The 25,816-nt window shown below is 36.6% G+C and overlaps 1 protein-coding gene across 1 annotated transcript in view; it reads left to right on the forward strand.

The window, feature by feature from the left end:
• GRM1 (glutamate metabotropic receptor 1) overlaps positions 1-25,816 on the forward strand; it is a 348,538-nt gene that overhangs the window by 32,962 nt on the left and 289,760 nt on the right. The window lies entirely within an intron of this gene.

A 25,816-nucleotide genomic window follows, 5' to 3' on the forward strand; every position in this document is an offset into this window, starting at 1 on the left:
TCATACCATTCATCAACATTATGGATCCTTAGGTACTTATGTTGCACACTGAGGTCAAGGACAATCATACATACTCCACTGGAATCACTGCAAATCCTGTATTAATAGGACAGGAATTAATGATATTTAAATGCATAGCATACTCAAGTACAGTCAACCAATTATCTATGCCAATTAAGAGGTGCAGTGTCACAGAAATAAAAAGCAATCCAGAAATCATTTATGCATTATTTTCAATTCATATGCATTACAACTTTTCCCTGTTTCATATTTGCATAATTACAATTTCACCTAAACTTATATGCAAATTAGCCTGGGATCTCTGAGAACATACCAAGTGCCTAGATTAGCATGCTGGTTCACAACCAAAAGGAAAAAAAAAAACAAAAAACAACCCAGGATACTAAATTCAAAGTGGATAATTCTCAAAATGGGTAATCTGCAAATAGTTCAGAACTGGCAAGTCCTCTCCAGGAATCTGTAAGAGTTCCTGGAATGATGCACGTGTGTGCATTTGCATGTGTGTATGTTTTTCTGTATTGAAGGTGTACTTAATATTAGACATAATTGTATTAGTTTTAATTGTGCTATGTATTTTTCCATAGCATCAAAATGAACAAGACTTGTTACATGGTTTTCATCTAAATTCATTAGGTCTATTTTTGTAGATTACTTTAATCTAATTTAAAACTCTTTGATTCATAAATATATTAAATAATATGATATTTAACACTATACTCTGCAATTCTGTACTGATGTTCTATCCATGCTTTCTGTATTTTCAGAAAATATTCGAACATATGACAACATTTGAGTTATTTTTTACTAAAATGTGATGCTTTTCCTGATTCTTAGTGTATATCTGTCCAACTCCCTTGATCCACTAATGTTAAATTCCTCACAAAAACAAAAAAAAGCAGGAGTCAAATTTGTCCTCTTTAAATTTTTCTTTTTAATTATGAGTATTCATGATATTTACAGATTTTTTTCTTGGCATTAATCTTATACTTAAGCCATCATTATCTAAGTGCTAGATGGCAATTAGCACACTGTTTTACCTTATTAAAAACAGTTGCCAAAGTTACTAGATAGTTTTTAAGATCTGAAATTTTTGTGATTAATACTTTAAAATTTTAATTTTGAAACTGTTTTAATATAAAAATATATACTAAATTGCCCTTTCAGCTTGTATCATCTAGGAAAAGCAACTTTCAGTTCTGAACTCTTCCTTGATCTCCAAATGGCTATTTTAAATGCTTTAATTGGAATCCTATAAAAATATGTTCAAAATTTTCTTTATTATCAGATCCTTTATTAATTTTTAGAGTTAATTTTGGAGGAAAATGTAGTGATTCTGTGCTGGCATGGGCTTAGTCTGTGCGTGAACCACATTCAGATCTACTTGCACTCAGTGTCCCAAAGCCGAGTGACCGGGCAGCCCTGCACAATGGTATACAGCACAGTTTCTGAAGTCAGGCTGCCTTTGGTCCAAATCCTGACTCTGCCCCTTATTGAACAAGTTCTTTAACCTCTCTGTGCTTCCATTTCCTTGTCTCTAAAGTGGAGATAATAATCATCTTACCTTTCAGGATAATTAACTGACAGACAGTTCAATGAGATAGTGCCTGCCACACAGTGCCTCATTGTAGAATTTGTTCCCATTGTTTTTATCCATTCAATAAAAGCGAGATACCCTACGTAAATTACATTTTTAAAAAAAGGGCGTTTATTGACTCATGATGCTGGGCTATGAGCAAGAGGAGAGGCAGAGTCCACCACCCCTGATCAACATGAAATGAGATTTCCAAAATGAAGAAGGGAGTAGTCCAGGGAGGAGAAGGCAGAAGAAATGCTAGGCAATTCAAAGCAACAGGTGTCCAGTCCATATGTGGAGATGTTATAGGAATCATAAAGGAAAAACAGCAAGACTAGTCCTCCTTATTATCAGAAATAATATTTTATGAAAAAGGGATTCGTCTTGTTCCATATGGTTTTAGAGGTCAAGAATAGTACATACGGGGAGGAATTTCAGGACATCAGATTCCTCTAATTTAAGGGGAAAAAAACCAAACTAGTATTCTGAATGGCTGTGAGACACCTGTTGCTGGTAAAGACTTTTAAACAGAGATCTAAAATCATTTTCTAAAGAAAAGATTATACCTAATAATATACAGGGATGGAGAGGTAACAGTAGATAAATATGTCTAAATTCTATGACTCCTACAAATGTGGGACATTTAGGGAACAATCTCAGGTCTTTGAGTCATTGCTCTGTTAACATGTATGATACTTAGTCTTCTAAATTTCTAATGAAAATGTTGACGTTTTTATTCAACATTTGATTTCTTTGAGCTATAGTTTAGAAGTAATTTCGCTTTTGTCTTTCATATTTCATTACATACAGTCTAATCCTTGCTAATCCATGCTTACTAGAGACTGGGAGAGTCCAGAAACATAACTGACTCTCAAAGCCTATTTTGCCTAATAATGGCAACAGGACTAGTGAACTTGTGAATTTCTGGCATGATACTCCTGACTCTGGCATTAATAAATTTCACTGAGAGAATAATTTATTAATTGATTTCATGTTAATGAACTAGTTACATTTGCCCATCAACAATGACTCTTCATAAATGAATTCCTTTTTTTTCTTTTTTTAGAATTTGTTTTTTTTTTTAATTGAGGTATAGTCAGTGTACAATGTTGTGTCAATTTCTGGTGTATAACACAGTGCTTCAGTCATACATGAATATATATCACGAATATATATTCATTTTCATATTCTTTTTCACTGTAAGCTACTACAGATACTGAATATATTTCCCTGTGCTATACAGTCTAAACTTGTTTATCTATTTTATGTATACCAGTCAGTATCTGCAAATCTCAAACTTCCAGTTTATCCCTTCCCACCCCCCTGGCAACCACAAGTCTGTATTCTATGTCTGTGAGTCTGTTTCTGTTTTATATATAAGTTCATTTGTCTTTTTTTTTAGATTCCACATATTAGTGATATCATATGATATTTTTCTTACTTCACTTAGAATGATATTCTCCAGGGCCATCCATGTTGCTGCAAATGACATTATTTTATCATTTTTTATGGCCGAGTAATATTCCCTTGTATAAATAAACCACAACTTCTTTATTGACAACTGTCGGTGGACATTTAGGTTGTTCCCATGTCTTGGCTACTGTAAATAGTGCTGCTATGAACACTGGGGTGCAGGTGTCTTTTTGAATTAAGGTTTCCTCTGAATATATGCCCAGGAGTGGGATTACTGGGTCATATGGTAACTCTATTGTTAGTCTTTTGAGGAATCTCCATACTGATTTCCACAATGGCTTCACCAAACTGCCTTCCCACCAACAGAATAGGAGGGTTCCCTTTTCTCCACACCCTCTCCAGCATTTATCATTTGTGGATTTTTAATGATGGTCATTTTGACTGATGTGAGGTGATACCTCACTGTAGCTTTATTTTGCATTTCTCTGATAATTAGTGATATTGAGCATCTTTCATTTCATGTGCCTATTGGTTATTCGTATGTCTTTATTGGAGAATTGCTTGTTAGTTCTTCTGCCCATTTTTGGGTTATTTGTTTTTTTCTTATTAAGTCATATGAGCTGTTTCTATATTCTGGAAATCAAGCCCTTGTCAGACTCATCTTTTGCAAATATTTTCTCCCATTCCATAGGTTGTCATTTTGTCTTGCTTATTGTTTCCTTTGCTATGCAAAAGCTTGTAAGTTTAATTAGGTCCCATTTGTTTGTTTTTGCTTTTATTTCTATTGCTTGGGTAGGCTGCTCTAGGAGAACATTGCTGAGATAAATGAATTCTTTATAAAGACTTGTCTATTTATTGCTCAAATATTTATTCAATATGATATATGCATTAAATATTCTGCAGAAGAATTTTAGACCTATTTCATTTTAGACCTATTTCAGCCACTATTATTGTAAAGATATTATAGACATATATTTTGTTTATCTTTGTGGTTCTTTGACTATAATTTAGAATCAATTATCAAACATATGTGTGTCCTTTTGGAATGTTTAAAATTTATTTGAATGGGACAGAACAAATTAATAGAATCATTATTATGATTATCCAAGTAAGAAAGAGCTTTTTTAAAGAAACATTTTATTTTTTAACATTTTTTATTGAGTTACAGTCATTTTACAATGTATCAAATTCCAGTGTAGAGCACAATTTTTCAGTTATACATCAATAAGTAATCACACATGATCCTCAGTCAAGTTATTTGAAATCATCTTAAACTATTTAAATGGTTTCAAAATAGGTTATAATTAACCTACCTACCACAAGTTCTTTTTATAAAAGCAAAAGCATAGGGTAAGGACTAGGTTTAGATTTTCCTCATATAAAAAGAAAGCCCTGTTAAATTCTTTAAAAACAAACAGGAGGAAAACAACAACAACAACAAGATTCCAAAGATGAAGGACTTGGAAAGAAAATCCCACAAATGACTCGGCAAATAATTCTTAAAGGGCTACTAAAACAGTCAGTTCCCCAAATCTTACTGTTCATATTATGACATGATAAAATGACAATGAAGCAATGTTTTAAATTCTAATAATAGGAAAAATGATTTTTTGTCTTACTCTCACTGATTTGGTTTTGCTCAGTTCTAATCATGTTCTAGGGTTTGAAGGGGGAGAAGTAATAAAGCTCTTTGTGTTCCAAAAGGTGACTTATAGCTTCTCTACAAAACAACTCTTAGTTATTGGCAATAATTGGTAAGATTCACAGAAACTCAGGGAATTTAAGTACCTTTGACTCTCCAAATAACTCTGTTCAGATTTTGTGATGTGATAAATGATATCAATGCATTCAGTTTTTCTGTTTTTTTCCTCCTCCTCCTGAGGTTAGAATTAAAATCTGTTTGCAAGATAGGGAGAGAAGACCCAGGAATGTGACAAGTTGTGATGAATGTCTATTTGGAATTAAAATTCAGGCCACAGCTAATCTGAAAAATGGGTAATCAGATAATTGCAAATTATCTGTCTTGAAAAACATAATTGCTGTGAACCCATGGTATAGCCTACCCAACTGAAAGTATATCAAAAAAGGAAACTCTATATCATGCATCAGAAAATATTGTGATGTAGTAAAGGAAAATAATTAGCTTGAATAACTTGAGATTCTAATTCTACTTTGCGATTATATTTACTTACCTGAACAAAATATGATTTTTACCCAATAACACCTTCTTATTAAAAAAAACATTACTTATTTAACCCAACAATCCTTGAACATCAATTGATAATTACCTGTTATTTTAAAAAGTATTTTAAAAATCAAGGCTATGCTTTCTTTTAAAATTTTAGTATGAAATTTTTGTTACAAGTGTGCTGTGTGGAATTTCTGTGCTTCTTGACCTCTGTGTTTCTTAGAAGGCTTCTAAGTTCCTAACAGTTTTTGAACTATTGAACTTATGGTCATTTGATATCAGTGGGATCCCAAACATCAAAGTCACATGTGGCATTTTGAAATACAGAAATTATTAGACTCCTTTGTAGACCTACTAAAAGCAGAATATCCAGAAGTAGAGTCCCAAATCATATTGCTTTTTAAACTTTCCTAGTAAATATTACCTTATTCTTGGGGACCCTTGATCTTATATATAACTCTTAGGACACTTATATCTTAATTCAGTGGTTCTTATTTGGCCATTTAATTAAATCTCTTTTACCAGGTTTTAAGCTTCTGAACAATAATGCTCACATTACATTACATTAATGCTGAGGTTTTAAAAAAGTCTTCTAAAATAACTTGCACATGTTAAACATTAAAAATATTTTTGTCACTGACTGATTCTAGGTTGTGTTTTGAGTTAGGAATATGAGAGTGTTTTTTAAAAAGAAATGCAGATAATATTCTAATATATTAAAATATATCCTATTCCATTTATAATTGTTAACATAAATTATTCAGATTCCCTGGGGGCCAGTTTTCAGTCTCATCCACTGGGCTTCCTTATAATCAGTGTCCAGTTTATAGAATAATTTTAATAAAGCCCATGAGTTAAGTTTATTTCTACCCTTAACTGTGTTTAAATAGTAACTGTGATTCAAGTTGAACTTTAAATGTGGATGTAATATTTTCATATGATGAAAGATTTTTAATGTTGTCTTATGAAAGTTGTGGAAACTCCTGGGAAGTCAATGAAGCAATCTACGTTGAGGTTTAATATGCTTTTTTTGTACCCACCATCACCATCACCACCATTTCTTCCCCTACCACTGTTGTTTACTATATCCTGAATTCTATGCAAGCTGTTTTAAATATATTAGCTAATTTGCTCTTTATAACAACTCTACTAGGGTGAATGAAACTGAGGATTAGAGGGTTTAATCGGCTTGCCCAAGGTCGTACAGCTATGAAGTAGGGGAGCTGGAATTTGAACCATCATATCCAAAGCTCTTCTGTATCTACTGTATTCTTCTGCCATGATAAGCACCCCCAAACCTAGTAAAAGTGTTTATTTGCTATGTTCCAGTTTCTGTGTTTGACCTTGGGAAGACCAAGGTAAATAAGACCTGATCTCTACCCTTGGGGAGCTGGTGATCTCAGAGAAGGCCCTCAAAACACTTCTCTATCTTGCCTCCAGTGCTCTTAAAGTTATTTTTTTTCCTCTAATGAGTTTATTCCTTAATTGTCACCTGGACCAATTTTTAAGGCCAGTTAAAAATATCCTAGAAAGCTCTCACAAAGCTTAAAGCATAAAGAATGTAAGTAAGAGAATACATTAGGAAGAGAATGGGCACATTTTGAGCACTGAATACATGTGATTTCATTTAAAACTTAGAGCAATCTTGTGGTGTGTATTTTATATAAGATTTATTAAGGGAAAAAATAAGACTCATAGAGGTTAAGAGATATGGTGAAGGTCACTAACTTGTAAGCAGAAGTGCCAAGATTTTAATCTTTTCTGGCATCCAAAGCATTTTTGCATTTCCTTTGGAATCATGTCCTCTCCATCTCCCATGTGGTTTAGGTGCCTGATTTCTAATCTGGCAACCATGAAAAAGGGAGAGTTCCCTGGGGAAAATGAGATTTAAAGTGCAGGTTAAAGTTTTGCTGTTGTACTCGGTAAATTGGTAGAATCTATGTTAAAATACTTTTAAGATGTAAAAGTAACAGGTAGCAAAAGCAGACTTAAGTAAACTTTGTTCTGACATCCTCCAGTGAAAAATGCTGCTAAACCTATTCATCAATGCTAGGCAGCAGAATCCTGCCCTTATTAGTCATTCGTGAATCCACTTGGTTCAAATGCCTCTCTAAATGTTTATCAGGATTTATTAGCCTGAGACCTTGTAACATAAATATTAGTTGAAAATGGCTGAACTTACAACATGTAATGAAAACTATAAAGACTTAACCAAAGTGTAATCATATGCAGCAATTATAAGTACTATAAGGCAAAGTTTGATATAAACATCTAATTCTCATTCACTAAGGAACTATTGAAAATTTAGCCTTATGGGGCTGGAGGAATCACTTGCTTTTGGTGTATCTGGATTTCTTTTCCAAATTTGCAGTCATTCTTTTTGTTCATGCTGTTCTTGCTGGTCTGCTTCTTTACATCAAGGTTATTATTACATTGACAGGAAATTCTTGGGCTCTGTCCATGTGATTATTATTCAAAGGTCACTTTAAGTACAGAGTCTTTCTAGATTGTTTTTTAAGGGGGTTATTTCTAATATAGTTCTGGTAGATAAATTCCATCTTAGTTATTCTCTTCACTATAACGCTTTAGCGGTGCCCTGGACTGTTATCCACTGTCCCATGTTCTTCTCTGTGGCAGAAGGAAGAAATTTTACTCTGTTTACTTTCTGGCAGAAGAAATTCCAAATAGAAATCGAAGCTAGAAATGGACTTCATGTTATGCAGAACTATGGATGTCACGTGACTTCATACTTAATATTGTTACATACTTTCCTTCTCTTAGGCAATTCTGGAGTTTTCCCTTTAATCACATTTTTTTTCCTAAAATCATGTGGGTTTAAAAAGCAAGACCTTTTGGAAAAGGTAGCATGGTTTCTATAAGACGAATGGACCATTATTAAGATCTGTTTTTTTCAGTCCTCTTATGTTGGGTCCCTAGGAAGCAGACTCCGCGATGAAGATTAGCCTGCAGAAAGTTTATTAGAAAAGCTTCTGAGATCCACATCTCTGAGGGAAAGTGAAGAAAGGAAACAGGATTGGGTAGAGGGACACGATGTTGCCACATCAAAGCCTCAGCCAACCAGACAGGGAGCTCTGCAGGGGGGATATTGTACCCCTCAATGGTGTATTCAGTTAGGGTGAGGGACTGGCTTTCATACCTCTGCATTGTCATTGGTTGCAGGCTGCCCTTGAAATCGACTTTGGGTAAGGGAAGTCTTTCAGTGGAGGCAATTCTAGAAAAAGGTTGACAGCTGAGAGCTGTCTCAGTAGCAGAGGAATAAATCTGTCATTGCTAAAGACAGGATCTTGGCAGCACAATGCAACATCCATAACACTAGTATCTAATGAAGAGGAAATGATGACATACATTAAACCAATCTTTCTCAGTCTTTTCAAAATCATTCCACCTTTTGCTCAACATAGAATGTGACTGATATGTCTGAGGGAAGGGTGGTATGGCTCTTGGTTGACCATCTGCACACTTTGCATACTCCCACTGAACAAGAGTATATCCTGAGCCCTGCCATTCATTAGAAGGTATGTCTATTCTTTTGCTTTCCTCCTCTCCTAACTTCTCTTCCCAGCCTCCCCTATGCAGGAGTCTGAACTGTAACATGTTCTGCAAAATATCAGGATAAAATTTAATAGCAATGTCGTGGTATCTTTTCCTCCTTTTGTGCATTACTCTATAATATCCTGCACAGTGCCAGGACCATACCAAATGCTCACAAAACATCAGGTGGTCAATGTGAAAAGGAAGAACCAATGGATAGTATTTGTTTTTACTTTCAAAAATTTTAAGCAATGGTCTAAATCAAGAGCAAAGTAAATGAATAAACAGAACCTAAATTGGATTTTTTTTTGATCCTGAAAAAAACTGAATTGGCACTAATTCTGTGGTCAGATGACATATGTAGCTATCAGATACATTTCATACAAGAATCCATGTTGAAATATGGGGTTACTAATTTGTACCAGATAGAAGAAGGAAAAATTGTGGGTGAAAGAAAATTCATTCTAAAGCAAAAGACAATGACTGTTAAGGGATCAAAGGAGGAACTGATGATAAAAGAAGAAACTCGTTATAAATTTCTGAACACACGATATATTTGCCAGTGAGCATTCATTAAGTTTTTATGACATGCTGGATCATATGCTAGGAGCCTGGGAAACAAAGATGAATAAGGAATGATACTTATTGTCAAGCAAATTGCAGTCTGATGGTGATAGAAGCTGTGCACAAGGGTCTCAGTGGTCACCTGAATATGCAGGTCCAAAAGCTTGCTCTCTCCTCTAACTCTCCCACCTACTCTGTCCCTCTTTGAGGTTAATGTCATAGGTTAGTTAAATATTTATAGAGTAAATGCAATTATATTGTTAATAATTATATTTACATATCTCAGGTGTGCTTATTAAGACTGGGGATATTTGTTATTACTGTAATTGGAGGGACTGGAGATACATTGATGGATCGATAAGGGAGATTAACTGATTACATGCCAAACTCTGTCGACCTTGGTGGTTAGAAGGGGGTATCTGGCACTGATGCTTAAGGAGTCAAAATATTTTCAGTGTGAATTAGAACATTATAGAGGTTTGGAAGAGAACATTTTAAAGTATTCTTTCTTATGAAGGAGTGGCTTGCACTTTTGAGTACGATGTGGTGTAGTAAAATGTGGAACTGGGATAAGGGTCAAAAGGCTCCACAGCTTATTAGCTACATGAACGCATAAGTTGTTAAATTTTACTTTTCATTTGTATTTGGAGCTAACACTTGGCCTACTTATATAACAGGATCAAAGGACACAGGCAATATAAATACACTTTGAAAACTATAAAGCATGACAAGAATGTAATAAATTATTATAAAAGTATAGGCTATCAAGTATCAAACGTGAGCTGAAAAGGAAATCTAGGAGTCATTGTAAGTTGTTGCCTACAAAACTGGAGATGATAGGGAAAAAAGCAACTGAAGAGCCTTACGAGTATTATCAGCAATAATTTTAAGTGGCCACAAGAATATTAAGCATCATCCAGAAAGGCACTAGGAAAATCCTACAGCTGAGCAAAACCTTGTTTACATGCACCTGAAAAGATAAAATTCTAGTATTGAATTTTGAGAAAAAAATAAATATGTGGATTACAAAAGTAATCAGCTGTGAAGACAATCAAGTGTAGACAGAGGCGTCCATATACAGAGTAAGTAGAAATACTTATAGTATTTAGTCTTGAGAAGTTAATGGTTAATGTAATCTATGAATTAAAATCTGTAAAAATCACCAAGATTAAGGGTTGTATGGGTGATTCACCATCACAGGGAACTAGATTTTGGGAGCAGCTATCTCTTGAAGTTTGAAAGAGGTGCTGAGATAAAAAGATGAAAATTCTACTTTACCCAGGAAGTCATTATCTTGAAAGGGCGTATATATTGCAGATGGGTGGGGGGAGAGGTGTCTAAGCCAGATCATCTCATATGTTACCTTCCATAGAGTGGGATTCGAGTGGGAGTGGCAAGATTATGTGCAAACTTTATCTTCGAAAGGTGGGACTTTTTTCTGTGGCCTTTCTAGTCACCTGTTTTACCCTAAGGGGAGTTTAAGAAGTGAGTAATGGGGCCCCCAATGTGTGGCTACTATGCTTACTTACCTCTCAGCCATCAGGCACCTGCCATGCCTGAGAACCTGCAGGGTTATTGGGATTCCCTTGAATTCAGGACCACTAGTCTGTGCCTGTATTAAACTCACTCAGAGACCTGGATGTCTTAAGTGAATGAATCAGTCAATCGTGGGACATTTTGTGACCATTTCTTCTGTGCCCATGACTATGCTCACCTTTGGCTGGAGTATGGTTAGTCATTTCCTGGCAGGTTTCCTCAATGGTAAATTGTTTGTTTTTAGATGTTGAGTTCAAAGTAATATTGCCCAATAAGTCTTATTCTTAAATCACTTTGGCTCCCTTTGCTTTTGGCTATAATTACTTGGGCTACTCTCTTTTATAAGTAACAACAATGTTTTATTGAATAATTCAGAGCAATAAATCTAACAAATATTCCATAGAAAATGCCTATTTACTTTCACATAACAGTTTAATGACATTAAACCTTGGTTCTGTGACAAGTAGAGAGGTCCAAAGTACCTGCCCAAATTAAATTATACATAATCAAGGGCAGTGGCAGCTTAGAGAAAAAAGTTATGTGCCAGTAAGAGCGATTTAATTTATGGAAACTATAATTTGCTTTTCTTTTTATGTCTACTCTACATAATTTTTCCTTTTATAATTTAAATAAGGATCTATTTTTTCCAGAGTTCATATACTATGCAACTGTGTGATCATATTTCTGCAAACTGGATTTCATATATCTCAAGGCCTTGATTGGTTCCTGCTAGTGTTGTGTATGGAAGAAGCATTAGATGTTAATCCTTTGTGAATAACAAGGAGATATTTGATACACTCCAGAAAAAATAATATATTGTTGCCTAGATTAACAAAGCAATCCTATAGCACATTTCACTGTGAGAAAGCCTATTGTCAGACTCTAAAAAAAGGAGGCACAACTATTTCTCCTCATTTAATAATATTCACTGCCTGCCAGGCATTGTGCTAGGTTCTGGGGATACACCAGGGAATAAAATTCTCTGTCTTCAGAGAGCGGATCTCCTATTGGGAAAGGAAAATAGAAATGATAAATGATTAAATTATATAAAATATTCAAAGCTAAATGCTTTGAAACTACAGGGCAGGGTAAGGGTGATGTGGAGAACAAGAATGGGCTACATCTTAAATAAAATAGTCAAGATGGGCTGCATTTAGAAGGTAGCATCTGCATAAAGAACTGAAGAAGAGTGTGTTCACTTCCTATGGCTGCTGTAACAAAATTCCACACAGCTAGTGGCTTAAAACCACACAAATTTATTTTCTTACAGTTACAAAGGCTAAAAGTTCCAAATCTCTGCATTGGTAGGGCTATGCTCCCTCTGAACCTGCAGGTTAAGAACACCAGTCATGTTGGATGATATCCCATTTTAATGATTGTATTTTAACTTGATTATGTCTGCAAAACTTTATTTCCAAAAAAGATCACATTCAGAGACACCAGCGCTTAGGGCTTCAACATGTCTTGCTGAAGGACACAATTTAATTCATAACAATGAGGTAATCAGCCATGCAGTTATTTGTGTTTTGAGTTTAGGGTCCAGTACCAAGGCCCTGAAGAGGGAACAGGACTGGTGTGTTTGAAAAGCATGAAGGATGCCATTCTTCCTGGTGCAGTGTGAGTGAGGGAAAGAGCAGAAGGGAATGAGGTCAGAGAAGAACCAGGGGACAGCCCATGTGAGGCTTTGTGAGCCCTCAGAGGGCGTTGGCTTTTTAACGCAGAAGAAATTGAGAACTTTCAGGATCTGATTTTCATCTTAGAGAGTTCACTCTGGCAGCTACATGGAAAACAAATTATGGAGGCAAAGGGGGATGCTGGGAATCTGATTAGAAGCCTATTGCAATATTCCAAATGAAACAGGATGCTGACTTGGATCAGGGTGGTAGCAGTGGATGTGGCAAAATGTTGCTGGATTCTGGGTATATTTGAAAGGTGTAGCCCAAGGATTTCCTGATAGTTTGGATGTGGGTATGAGAAAGAAGACTCAGGGATGACTCCCAAGTATTTGGGCATGAGTAATTGGAAGAATGAAGTTTGGAGGCATGATTAGAAGCTCAGTTCAGGCCATATAATCCCTTTTCAACACTGGAGTGGAGATGTTGGATAGTTAGTTGCATATAAAAGTTTGGAGAGCTCATGGGAGAGACCAACAGAAGTGATGCTTCTTGCCAGATGGTATCTGTGTAAATTAGGAAGAGGTACCTCTTCTGGACCAGCAAAGCTCTGGACCAAGCATTTTAGCCCTGACCTTGTCCTCTGACTGGGAGATTCATGTAGCACTAATGATGTACACAGTGCTGTGAGAATGGTGTCCACCAGGCTGTTTCTTCCTTCCCATCTCCATAGGAGAGCCAGATTCTGACTTTTCATTCCTCTTAGACGGAATGATCTTGGAAAAGGTGTGGGGAAAGTAGAGGTGTAAAGAGAGGGGAAGGAAGAGACTGATACTAAGATTTTCTTTCTTAGTGCAGGGGTCTGTTCTTCATTGGCCTTGCCTGGTGGTGAGAGGTTCCTGGCGGGAAGTCAGGAACCTCCTCATGGTTCAGGGGCTAGTCCAAACATGCACATTTTTGTTTCTTTGTATCTGCCGATGACACACACAGTTCCATATACTCTCACTTTTAAATTTATGAACGAGAGATACTTACTGGTTATTTATGAACTGTTAAGATTACTGTTTCGATGATAAAACAAAGTGCATTTCAAGGCTTATTGAGAACTGTGACTCAGTATTCTGTTGAGAAGTGTGGTAGCTGCTCAACACTTGGCATGCTTGCAAAGCCTTTTCTGTGCAAGTCCTCACACGACTTGTTAGACTTACTGCAAATTTCAGAAAGGAACCTTTGTTCTGAGTGTATTATCAGTCTTGTCCTGTGTTGGTCATGCTTGTTTATTGCTGTTCTTTTGGCGTTGTGATTAAAAATGACCCTTAATTTACCTTTCTCATTTTAAATTAAATTTACTATGGGTTTTGTGATTGAAGCCACAGTATGGAGTGAGTGATACGTATTTAAAACATACAGACTTACACAGACACCTCTCATCTGTGTGGCCCGCTGTTGTCTATTAAAAAGTAACCTAATAAACTCCTTTCTGTTCCCATTAAACACACACACACACACACACAGAAACCATACATACCACCATTGCTAAGGCAGTGCAGAGAGGTACACATGATACATCTATTCCTCCCATATTTTATTTGGATGGTGGCCCTTCATGGGAGTACAGGAGATGGAGGAAGGCAGTAGGGTATTTTACTTCAACCCGAGTCAGCCAGTTGCTGCTCTGCTCCAGAGGCTAATCTGATCCCCCCCCTTCCTGCTCGCCTTTTCCATCTCCCCAATACTGAATTGGACCTAAGGAGACAGAAAATTTTCCACAACACAAGGGCAACTTTAAAAAGCAGAGTGGTGCTGTAGAACAGGCATTGCATTGCGCCTCAGAGATATCAGTAGGTAACTATTGAATTTCAGAAGGAGTAAAAATAATAGCCAATTATCCTCTGCTTACCACAATTAGAAAATAAACTTCATATCTAAATAATGAAGGGGCAAAAATCTTACTTCACTTAAGTTTTTACCAGGAAATTCAGAAGAACTCCCCTCACTTTAAAAAATTATTCCTAAATTAACTGTATCATTTTTTTTTTATGTCCACAAGGATGTACTGAGTGCCTTCCTGTATGAGGTGCTGGTCTGAGCACAGAGCTACTTCTTCACTTCATTTTGGCAGAAGGACTTGGACTAAGAGGTCAAAGCAAGGCAGAGTGACTCAGTGTCTGCTGCGCTGCTCAGAGGAACCAGAGGGGCAGGTGATGAAGCACAGGGACAGATACTTGGCTGAGGGGTGGGGGGGAGAAAGTGCAGACAGCCCGACAGAGGTGTTCCATATTAAAATGAGACACTGAGTTTTGCTTTAATTCCTTTGATAAAGCAGGTGCTAGTTTAGTCGACACATTCAGCAAAGTGTAAGCAAATGAACATTATTAGGGAAAAGATTTCCCCCTTTTTTGGTTCTGCTTTGTTTGTTATGAGAGGAATAGGCACTGTCAGCAAAAATTTTACACAGGCTGGAAATGTTTCCTAGTGTTTACTGTAACATCACATCTAAAGCATCTTCATTATTATTCAGTTTGAGATCTGCTAGTGTGCCCGAAGATGAAAGACAGGATTTTTGTTGCTAAATTCTTTTCCTGTGCTGTGTCTGAACTGGCTTCTTTATGTGTTGTTTCTGATGGCGGTCTGAAAGACCTCCAGATGAATAACTCACTTGAGATAGCAGCTGTGGAAATACACTGTTTAAAAAAGTTAAAGATACTGGCTGTTCAGCACAAGTGCTCACTGAGACTGGCATTTGGATACGTGCTGGTTCAGCCAGTGTCTGCTGGGAGTCACTGATAGTCCTGAAGTGCTGGGACAGAGACAGCAAAGAAAATGAAGGGGATGATGCATTTATCACCATTCCACTGGCAGGAACTGTGGGTGTAGAGGTAAAGAAAGATTTATGTTAACACTGCATTTAATACACATGGCTAAAGCATGTGACAAAATTATCTTATTATTTTTTATAGGATATTTTACCATATTTAAAACTATTTCAGCAAAAACTTAGAAAATTAATGTGATTGGAGCACTTTAATAATCCCAATCTCATATTTTGTGTCATAGAGCCCTTCTTATGGTTCTAAGAGCATGGTATCATAACTATTATCACAGATGTTGCATAGAAACACTTGTGGCAAAGCTCATGTGCTGGAAATCAAGATGATAATATGCAGTTTCTGAGGCAGTTTTTAGTTTAAAGGCAACATCCCATCCAATATCTTGGATATGACATTTGTGCAACTTTAAGGTGATGGGTGGGATAGGAAGGCCTTCTGTGAATAAAATGGGAGAGACAAAGGGGGAGAAAGGAAAAAAAAAAGGCAAAATCCTCTGAAGAATATCCTCAGAAGTATCTTCTTTATTGGAGGAGGTTGTTGGATAACATTTTTTCGTATTTATTTGTTTGTAAATTGTTGAAACTTTATAAGAAACACCCCCATTATTAAAACCTATTATCTTGTTCCAATAGGTCAAAAATTAATACTTTTTTTAAACTATATGAGAGAAAACTAAGGCAGAGGTAGGGAGTCTGTTCAGGCTCATGTCCCCTTGCCCTTCTGTATGGTACCTGGAAATGCAGAGCAAATACTCTTGAGTGCAAAAGGCATTGAACCTGTCTTTTCTTTTAAAGCAATCAATAAGAGCCAGGTCTTCTCAGTTGTGAGGATATATAACATTCATAGCTCATGGATCATCAAAAATGAAAACCAAACCGATGTCGCCTTTTCAAAGCCAAGAGCTGTAGAGGAGCTCTCAGTTGGAATTTTTATTTCATGTGCCTGTTGGTGCACATCCATCAGATCCCTTTAAAGCTACAGATAGGCTAAGAGGTGCCTAAAGGTGGTGAAACAGAAACCTGGATTCTACTTTGTACTTTGTTCTTGTTCTCTTCAGTGAAAATGAGGCTTGAGAGATTTTCACAATTCTTTTTCAGAGGTTTGCCACAGTGACAGTACATAATTGTAAAGTGAGCATGGCAGTGGCTGGCTGTCGCCAATAAAGTAGGTAAATGTGTGATTTTGGTGGCTCGGAAGAATCAACTGTATCTTCAAGAAACTGTTTGCAGAGACAGAGTTATAGCTTGCACCAGGGAGGGTGATTTTACTTTGTTACTATGTTCAAGAAGCTGATGTTGAGGTCAATGTAGCAATAAATTTCCTATTTTACACATTTTGCTAATGTAAAAATTTTATGTACACTAGCATGTGGGTGGTGTGATAATGCTTTGAAGTATTAACCAGTTGATTTCTGCTCTTTTCCTATTCCGCGTATACAAGCTTCTGGCTTCACTGCTTCAAGGAAGGGAAAATACAAAACATGAGAGCAAAGATATCAAATCTTACCTTTTGTGTTTCCAAAGCCTAGGTCCTGTGGGGGACACAGAATATAAAATTACACATGATGCAGGAGAGCCAGTTCTTCGTTCCTGAAACTAGAAAAGGGCCCTTATGTTATAAGAGAAGGGAGAAAGATAAACAAAAGAGTTAGATGTTGAGGGTTCCTGAGAAACGGCCTCTACCCTACCATACTCCTCTGGGCTGACCTTGCATCCCTCAGATAGTTTCGGAGGATCTGAGAGCAGAGAGGGTCTAGGTCTTGGTGGGGTTTGAGAGAAGGGGTAGGGCAAAGAAGGGAGGAAGAAGGGGGAAATGCAGGCAGCAAGGCTGTCTTTTTTGTGTTCCCAGCTGTGGCTTGGAAGCAGGAGGGTAGAAATGGCGGTGCGGTGTCCATACATGCAAGGCTAAGAAAGCTTCATCATCATCTGTGCCCCAGTGAGGGGAGGAGCACGCTGCGGTCTGCCTGCTCATAGGTAGCATGGGACCACCTTACACGTTCCCACCGAATTTCCCGCAGTCCTCAATGGAGTGGGAGCAGCTAAACGTTTTCCAAGTGCCTGAGAGAGCAGCACCTGAGCATCCTTGCTCTTGGTAGTAGTGAAGGGTGATGCAGTAGCCTCCCATGAGAATAGATGACCCAGGGCCAGGCAGAGCAGAGTCCATCTTGTCAAAGCATCCTTTAAAATGCATTGAGTTACTGGAGTACTTGGAGTTAAAGAGCCATTGTGACTGCAACTTGCTCACAAGTGATTAGGGGCAGGAACTGGAAAATGATAAAGCAATTGTGATGAAATATTCACATTTGGGAAATCTGGGGAGGTCTGCAGAAATTCTCCATGTATTCCGTAAGTCTGAAATTATTTCAAAATGAAAAGTTAAAAAACTAGGAGAGAGAGAGAACAGAACCAAGAAATAAAAATTCAAGCTTGCAGAGAGGTCTGAGTTGTGTTAAAGATTTGCAGTATAACCTTTATTCAAAAATAGTAGCCTGGAAGCACTGAATTAGTAATAACTGGGAGCCTACCTCTTTACATCTGAGAAGAAGAAAGGAGGAACCGACTTATAGACGCTTTGAGGACACACAGGAGCAATAGCTGAGGAGTGTTAATTTCTTTTAAATTGAAGTTAATATAAAGTGAACTGAATGTGACCTGAGGCAGCTCACAGCTTACAGAAAGATAAAGTTCAGAAAACTTGAACTTTTGGTGAGTTAGTTGAGTGTCAAATGTCTGATTTTGCCTGGAAGCACTTATTTAAAATTAAATTAATGTCATTATTTATTCCTGAATTCACTGATGAAATGAATACGGTTTTGCATAATCTTAAGCACTGTGTGCTAGGTGTTGTGGGGCTATAATGAACATGGCTGATAGCTATGAAGATGAGACGCTTTCAAGGTGATCGTGAGTCTTTAGGAGTGACAGACGCATATACATATATGTATGTATATAAATAACCATGAAATGATAGGATTTAAAAATTACTATACAAAGTATGTAAGTAAAATGCTAAGGCAGCAAAATAAAAAGCTACTTATTTTTGGAGAGCAAGGAAAGATTTTGTGGAAGAGGTGGCATTTCAGATGGATTTTGAAAAGGATCCATAGGTTTTTAGAGGATAGAGGTGGGAAGTTTAGGGTGGCCCTTATGAAAAGATGAATATGAGATAAAATATAGACACAGGTAAGGGTTCTGAGTACTGGGTGGATGGGTGGTCTACACACTGCTGCTTTGGGAACCAGGTAGGTGGATTAGGTAGGTCAACAGGCAGAGTGGAACATATTCCAGAGGTCCTTGATTCCTTAAAGGAACTCAGTGGTTTCATTTTTTGAACATTTAATTTCTTTTTCTATCTAGAAGTTGTTTTGATATCTGTTTTGAAGTGGGATCCATTGTGATACTGTATCTCTGCCGTACCATCCCTCCATACCTGGTCTATTGTCCTAAACACCATTTATTAAATAATTATCTTTGTCTCTTTCCTTTCTCTACCCCCTTACACATCCAATAAATCACTGAGTTCTATCAAATCTACTTCTAAGTAGTCCTCAAATATTTCCATTTTCTCCATCCTCCTTGTCAACACTTTAAGCTACAATCATCTGTTACCTGAATTACATGAACAATTTCTGCAACAGCCTTCAAGCTAGTCATGACATCCACCTCTTCCCTCTCTGATCCACTTTAAAAAGGAAAATCTGATCAAGTCATTTGTCTGCTTAAAATTCTTCAGTAGCTTCCCACTGCCCTTATATAAAGTTCAAAATTTCTAATATATAACACAGAGTCTTGCATAATCTGGCTCCTACCTACTTCTGCAGATTCATTTCTTACCACATTCTCGTTATTCTCTGTGTTCCAGCCACAGGGAACTTCTTTCTGTTCATCATGCCCTTCTTTATGACAGGATGACTCTTCATCTGCTGCCTCAGATCTCAGCTTGTAAGCTACTTTCTCATGGTATCCTCCCTGGAGTCCTGAATATAAGTTGGCTCTTTAAAATACTCCCCTAGTGCCCTACACAACTCCCTTACCATGTGTGTAATTACATATCTTACAGGACCATCTTCCCCACTAGCCTATAAACTCAGTGAGGCAGGACCCTGCTTGTTTTCTTTTTCCAGCACCCGGCGTGGATCCTAGTACATAGAGATGATACAGGTGTATTTACTGACTGATCAAATTCATCTCTTCCCCTATTGATTTGTGATGTATTCTTTGTCATATATTAACATCTTTATTTTAAGGTCTGTTTCTGGGCCATTTATTCCATTCCAGTGATCTTGATCTCCCCTGCCTCCCCAACTATCTATCTATCTATCTATCTATCTATCTATCTATCTATCTATCTATCTATCATCTATCTATCTATCTATCTATCATCTATCTATCTATCTATCTATCTATCTATCTATCTATCTATCTATCTAATCTATCTATCATTCATCTGTTTTTACTGACATCACTAACCTTTATTTTAGTTGCTGCAACTTTTAAGTATGTTTGGATGTCACCTTAAAAAATGAAAGTTTATTGAACCTATTCCGTCCTGTTTATTTATTTTTCTAGGTTAGCCTAGAAACCCTTAGAATTTTGACTAGGATTTTATAAAACTATTTTGGAAAGAACCGACACATTTACAATAGTGTCAACATTTTGCAAGACTCTTTCCATACAGAAGCATGTTAAGCTTCACCATTTAGCCATGTCTTTCTTCAAGTCTCTAAGGAATGTTTGCAATTTTTTATAACAAAATCTGGAAGAAAATACAAATATGTGTTTATTTAATATCTGGACAAAAATTATTTCCTAAACATTAAAGCAATAGAAGCGTTAACAATGGAAAAGGCTGGTTGATAATAAGTGTATAACAATGAAAACAACAGTGTTTGCTTAAACACATTATAAATAAAATTAAAAGACAAATGAGAAACTGGGAGAATAACTGCAATACAGATGCCAAATGGCTTCTATCCTTATCAAATAAGAAATGCTACAAATTGATAAGAAAAACAGTAGTTTTTTAAAATAAAATTAGATAAAGAACTTGAGTGATTTTCAGAAAAGGAATTAAAAATGTCATAGACTATTCTTTTAAAGTAATTCTATTTCTGACATCACTGTTTGCCTCAGGCTGTTTTTAGATCACAAGTAAGGCTCTTCGGTTGAATGATACCTACCAGATATTTAAAGTGACTAGATTCTTTGTTAAATATAGGTTACAAGCTTTAAAATTTTATTTAAGTATCTTCTCAGTGCTTTTCTATTTAGATATGTAGGGGTAAAATAGATGAAAGAAATTTTCTATACTTCATAAAGAGAGGACAAAAACTTGGTACGTGGTTGTAGACCTGTATAAACCAGTGTTCTTTTCATTGTATGTTAATTTCAATACCCTAAGTGTTTATTGGCATTTCCTTTTATTGCCATTAACCCAAGTATTATGTTTCTAGTTGCTTTGAGGAACAAGGACCTGAGTTTTCTTGAATAATTTCTCCTATTATATACTTTTAAAACTGAGAATGATACTTCAATGTAGCTGCTGAAATTTCATCATGAAATTGGTGAGTTTATTTAGCAAAAATTGACAAAGTTATTACTTTGTACTGGCACAGCCTACATTCTGGGGATACAAAGATAGAAGACTGTTCCAGCTATCAAGTGAGCACTGGAGTATGTGATTGCTTTGTTACGATAAGTGATATATTTTAGATTTGAAAGAAGCACAATACCTGTTTTCTCTTTCTTGTTCAGGAATGAGTGATCATGGAGGAATCAGAGAGATAGTAATCAAAGTATCACTTTTCTTTCTGTTAAGTCTGAGTTAGAGTATTTGGCTTGACCTGTGGTGATAATGAGTTACACAAATTCTGATCTGCTATGCCTTCCCTCAGTGCCCCACTGAATTGAATCCATCCATCTAACACTGCAGCTTTCCCCCTGAAGGACAAAACCTGTCCCAATTAGCTTATAGCACAGTGGCAGAAAAGCGTGTCCCGAGGCCAGACTATTCTGTAAGACAAAGAAGCTGAGCTGCATATGCTCAGTCTTCCCAAAACCACTAATCAGGTAAACCAGGGCCTGAGGCTTGGAGGGAGATCTGAGAGAGGGGCCAGATACTATTTTCACCCAAGGAGTAGAGTTTTCTCTCCTGCATAAAAGTGTAAAAAGTAGGAGATAAACACTACCTCTAACTCTCCCCTAGCTTTTTGTTTTCTCAGCCCACTGAATTTAATACCTAAGCCTGTGGTCATGCGGGGTGTTACCGTCCCCTTCAGGGGGAGGAGATCATACACTTATCCTGCTCTTACCTTCAGAAACTCTTACCCCCACCACCACCCTTGTTCTTAGTCTGTCTTCCTGAGACCGCTGGTGGGCAGTGCAGATATGCAGTGGTCAGAACCGCACATCAGTTGAATCCGTTCTAAGACCTCGTTGTTATTAGGACTAGCAGGCATCCCCTAGTCTAATCCCCAACCCAAATTATGCCAGCCTGTGATAGACATAACTCCCTGGAAGTTATTCAGGGAGAACAAATGGCAACAAAAGGGTACTCTGGTAATACTACAATGGCAATGTAAAAGTGTCCCCAGTTGTGGATTTTCCCCCTTCATAAAATTCCCACGTCAAAATCACCTTATTTTGTCTGAAACTTTGAGGTCCACAAATTTTAAGCCACAATTTAAAAGAATGAATTTTCAAAAATTATGTCCCCCATTTTCTGTTTATGTTCAGTCTCAGTTAGGGACATCTACTCCACAGTCTGGATAGAATTGGATTCCTTACATTGGCTGTTGCTGTCTAGTATTGGAATTATAAACATCTTTCAATCTTAATCCTCCCCTGTGCCTCAACTTTTAAATCTTTTTATTTGACATAATTTTAGATTATCGTATCATTATATAGAGAAGTACTATGTATCCTTTGCCTAGTCCCCAGTGATAACATCTTACATGACAATAGTACCATAACTAAGTAAAGAAACTGACGTTGGTACAATCTATAGATGTTGTTCAGACTTCACCAGTTTTACATGCACTTTGTGTGTGTGTGTATAGTTCTGTGAAATTTGGTCACATGTGTGGATTTGTGTAACAGCACCGCCATCAACATATAGGACTGTTCATTATCATGAAGATCCCTCGCGCTACCCTTTTATAGCTACACCCATGCTCTTCACCTTCATCATCGCTGATCCCTGGTCCACTAGTCTATTGTACCTCTCTGTGATTTTGTCATTTTAAGAATGTTGTATCAGTGGAATCATACAGCATATGACCTTTTGATATTGGAGTTTTTTACCCATTGTAGTGCTCTTGAGATTCATTCAAGTTGTTGTTTGTATCAAGAGTTTATTCCTTTTTATGGTTGAGTGGTGGTCCATGGCCTAGATGTATACTTTGTTTAACTATTCCCCATTGAAGGACATTTGAGTTGTTTTCAGTTTTTGTATATTACAAATAAAGGTGTTGTGAACATTTGTGTGTATGGTTTTGTATGGGCAAACTTTTAATTTTTCTAGGATAAATACTCAGAAGTGGTTTGTTGTTGGGTCATATGTTAAGTATATGTTTAGATATTTTAAAAACCTGCCAAACCATTTTCTAAAGTGGCTGTACCATTTTATATTCCTACCAGAAATGTGTGATTGATGCATTTTCTCTACATCTTCACCAGCATTTGCTATTGTCATTATTTTTTAATTTTAGCTTTTCTGATAGATATGTAGTAATAACTCATGGAATTTTGATTTTTGTTTCCCTAAAGGCTAGTTTGAATACCTTTTCATGTGCTTATTTTGCATGAGTATGTCCTCTTCAGTATAATGTCTCTTCATGTTTTTTGTCCACTTTCAAATTGGATTTTTTTTTTACTGTTGAGTTTTGAGAGTTTTGAGTCCTTTGTCAGATATATTGTCATATGCCTCATTTAAAAAGTTTAATAAATAAACACTTGACATTATAAGACCAGTCCCATGGAGATGAAATTTAAAAACAAAAGCAAAAATTTGAGTTTCTAGAACTGTAATCCCAAGCAAAATAATGTTTCTAGAACACATTGTTTAGTCTAATGCAGATTCCTATTATTGTGGCCAAAGACCATAACAGGAATTCCTTGATGTTTGAGAAAAGAAGGTAGGCAGAGGCAATCTTATTTTAAGTCTTGCCAGGATGTCAGTGTATGCCAGTGGTCTGGATACCATGATATATGAATTTAAACTTAACTGGGGGAAATCATCCACCAAAATGTTAGTTTGGCAACATGCATGTCCCATAAATGGGGAGAAAAATCCAGTTATAGGTGAGCAAGTCCGTTTTTGCAGTGGCTGCCACCTGCGTCTCTGGTTCTGGAAGAGACCTGTGAAGCAGGCCTTCCTAGGAGAAAATTCGCCTGTCCACATCCGTTTCTCCCTTAGCTGACACTTTAAGAAAAGTTGCTGTTATTTCTTCTAAAGCTGAACCATTAAGAGTCCATGGAGGTAGGGATTTTTTTTTTTATAAATTCAAGGTCATATTATTTGCTGCATTTGCTTTTTCTCATTCAACAATACCTTTGGAAATCCTGTTAAATCAAGTGATATAAATTTATTCTTTACAGTGACTACGTAATATTCAATGGTGTAAACACACGACAGTTTAACTAACCTTCCCCAATCGGTGCAGTTTAACTTCTACGGAGGCACAGACACTAAGGTAGCCACCTGTGATGACCATTCTTGGTGTTCATACCTTTGTGTAATCCTCTTCCTTTGAAAGTGTGGAGGACCTGTGACTTGCATCTAACAGCGGAACACAGCAAAGGGGATGGGTATCACTCCAGTGATTGTTACATTATGTAAGACTGTCTCACTAGCAGATTCCCTCTACAGACTCTCTTTGCTTGCTTGATGAAGTAAATGGCCATGAAGAACTGCAGGCCTCCTACAGGTGACCGGGTGACCTTTGAGACATGAGGGCAGTATCTAGCCAAGAACCAGCAAGGAGCCAGAGACCTCAGCCCTACAGTCACAAGGAAATGAATTCTGCCAACAAACTGAATGAGACTGAAAATGAATTCTCTAGTCAAACCACCATTCTACATCCAGAATGCAGCCTGGATAACACCTCGATTGGAACTTCATAAAAATCCTTAACAGAGAATCCAGTTAAGCTGTGCCTTAGTTTTGACTCACAGAAACTGTAAGATCATAAAAGTGTGTTGTTTTGACTCATTTCATTTGTGCTAGTTTGTTACCCAGCAATAGAAAACTAACACAGCTTTTTCCCCAGACTATTTATTTATGCCACTGAACATAATTCTCAATAAATATTTTTGTTTCTATATTTTTATATATTGATGCCTTTATTTTATAGAATAGATTTTTTTCAGAAATGTGATTACTGTTTATATTATTTTTAATTTAAAAAGGTAATGCCAGATTGTGTTCTAAAGGTCTAACAATTCATACTTTACCAGCAATGTGTGAGTAAACCTTTTCCTTTAACCTTACTAGTAATAGGTTTATAATTCTTTCCCATTGAATAGGTATAAAGAGATATTTCATTGTTCCTTGAATTCACACTTCATTGCCTATCAGTGAGTTTGAGCATATCTTCATGTTTCTTCATTATGAGGGTTAGTTCTTCTGTGTGTTTCTCTTTTATATTCTTTGCCAATTTTCTCCTTGTGTGTGTTTTCTTTTTGGTCTCCTTTTTATTTTGTAATAGGTCTTTTTGTACTATGGATGTTAACCTTTATCCTTGTATGTTGCAGAATTTTTTTTTTTTTACTTTGCTTATTAGGGAATTTTCGTGATAAAAATTAATTTTTTGCTAAAACAGATTTTGTATCTTAATAACTGCTGAGTTTCCAATTTTATCTAAGGAGGTCTTCTGTCCCCACTTCCCCCAACCCATGGCTCAAAGATATTTATGCTTTTAGGCTTTTATTCATCTAGAATTTCTTTTTGTACTTGGAGTAATTAAGGTTGAGATTGATTTTCTTCAAGGGGTGTAGCCAGTTGTACTAGCAAAATATGAATTGCCAAATTAACTCAAGAAAAGTTAGAAAACTTGAATAATCTAGTTATCACAAAAGATTTAAAAAACTTAAAAATATACTTTCAAAAAGCCCCAGTGGATTTATGCCTGCACTGTAACTAGTCTGTAAATAATAGATCACTCCACTTTGATTTAAACCTTTGTTAGTCAAAACGTGGTTTTGGGACCAGTAGCATCAGTATCACCTGGTTTATTACTAATTAATGCAAAGTCTCAGCTACCACCCTGACCTAAAGAATCAGAACCTGCATTTTAACCAGATCCCAGATTATACCTGTATACATTAGTGTTTGAGAAGCACTGATTTAAACCATTGCAGGTGGCAGAAGATTTGGAAAGCTCCCTGTAAATTTTCAGTTGTTACTGTAGAGTTCCATGCAGTGTTCACTTACATGGTTTTAATTGCTCCCGCATTCTTGGTATGGCTCCTTTCATCCTCCACACTTTAACTATTTTTGTTTATTATTATTTTCCATTAATTATGCT

This window comes from Camelus ferus, chromosome 8, assembly GCF_009834535.1.
Source record: "Camelus ferus isolate YT-003-E chromosome 8, BCGSAC_Cfer_1.0, whole genome shotgun sequence".
In the NCBI taxonomy this organism is placed as follows: Eukaryota; Metazoa; Chordata; class Mammalia; order Artiodactyla; family Camelidae; genus Camelus; species Camelus ferus.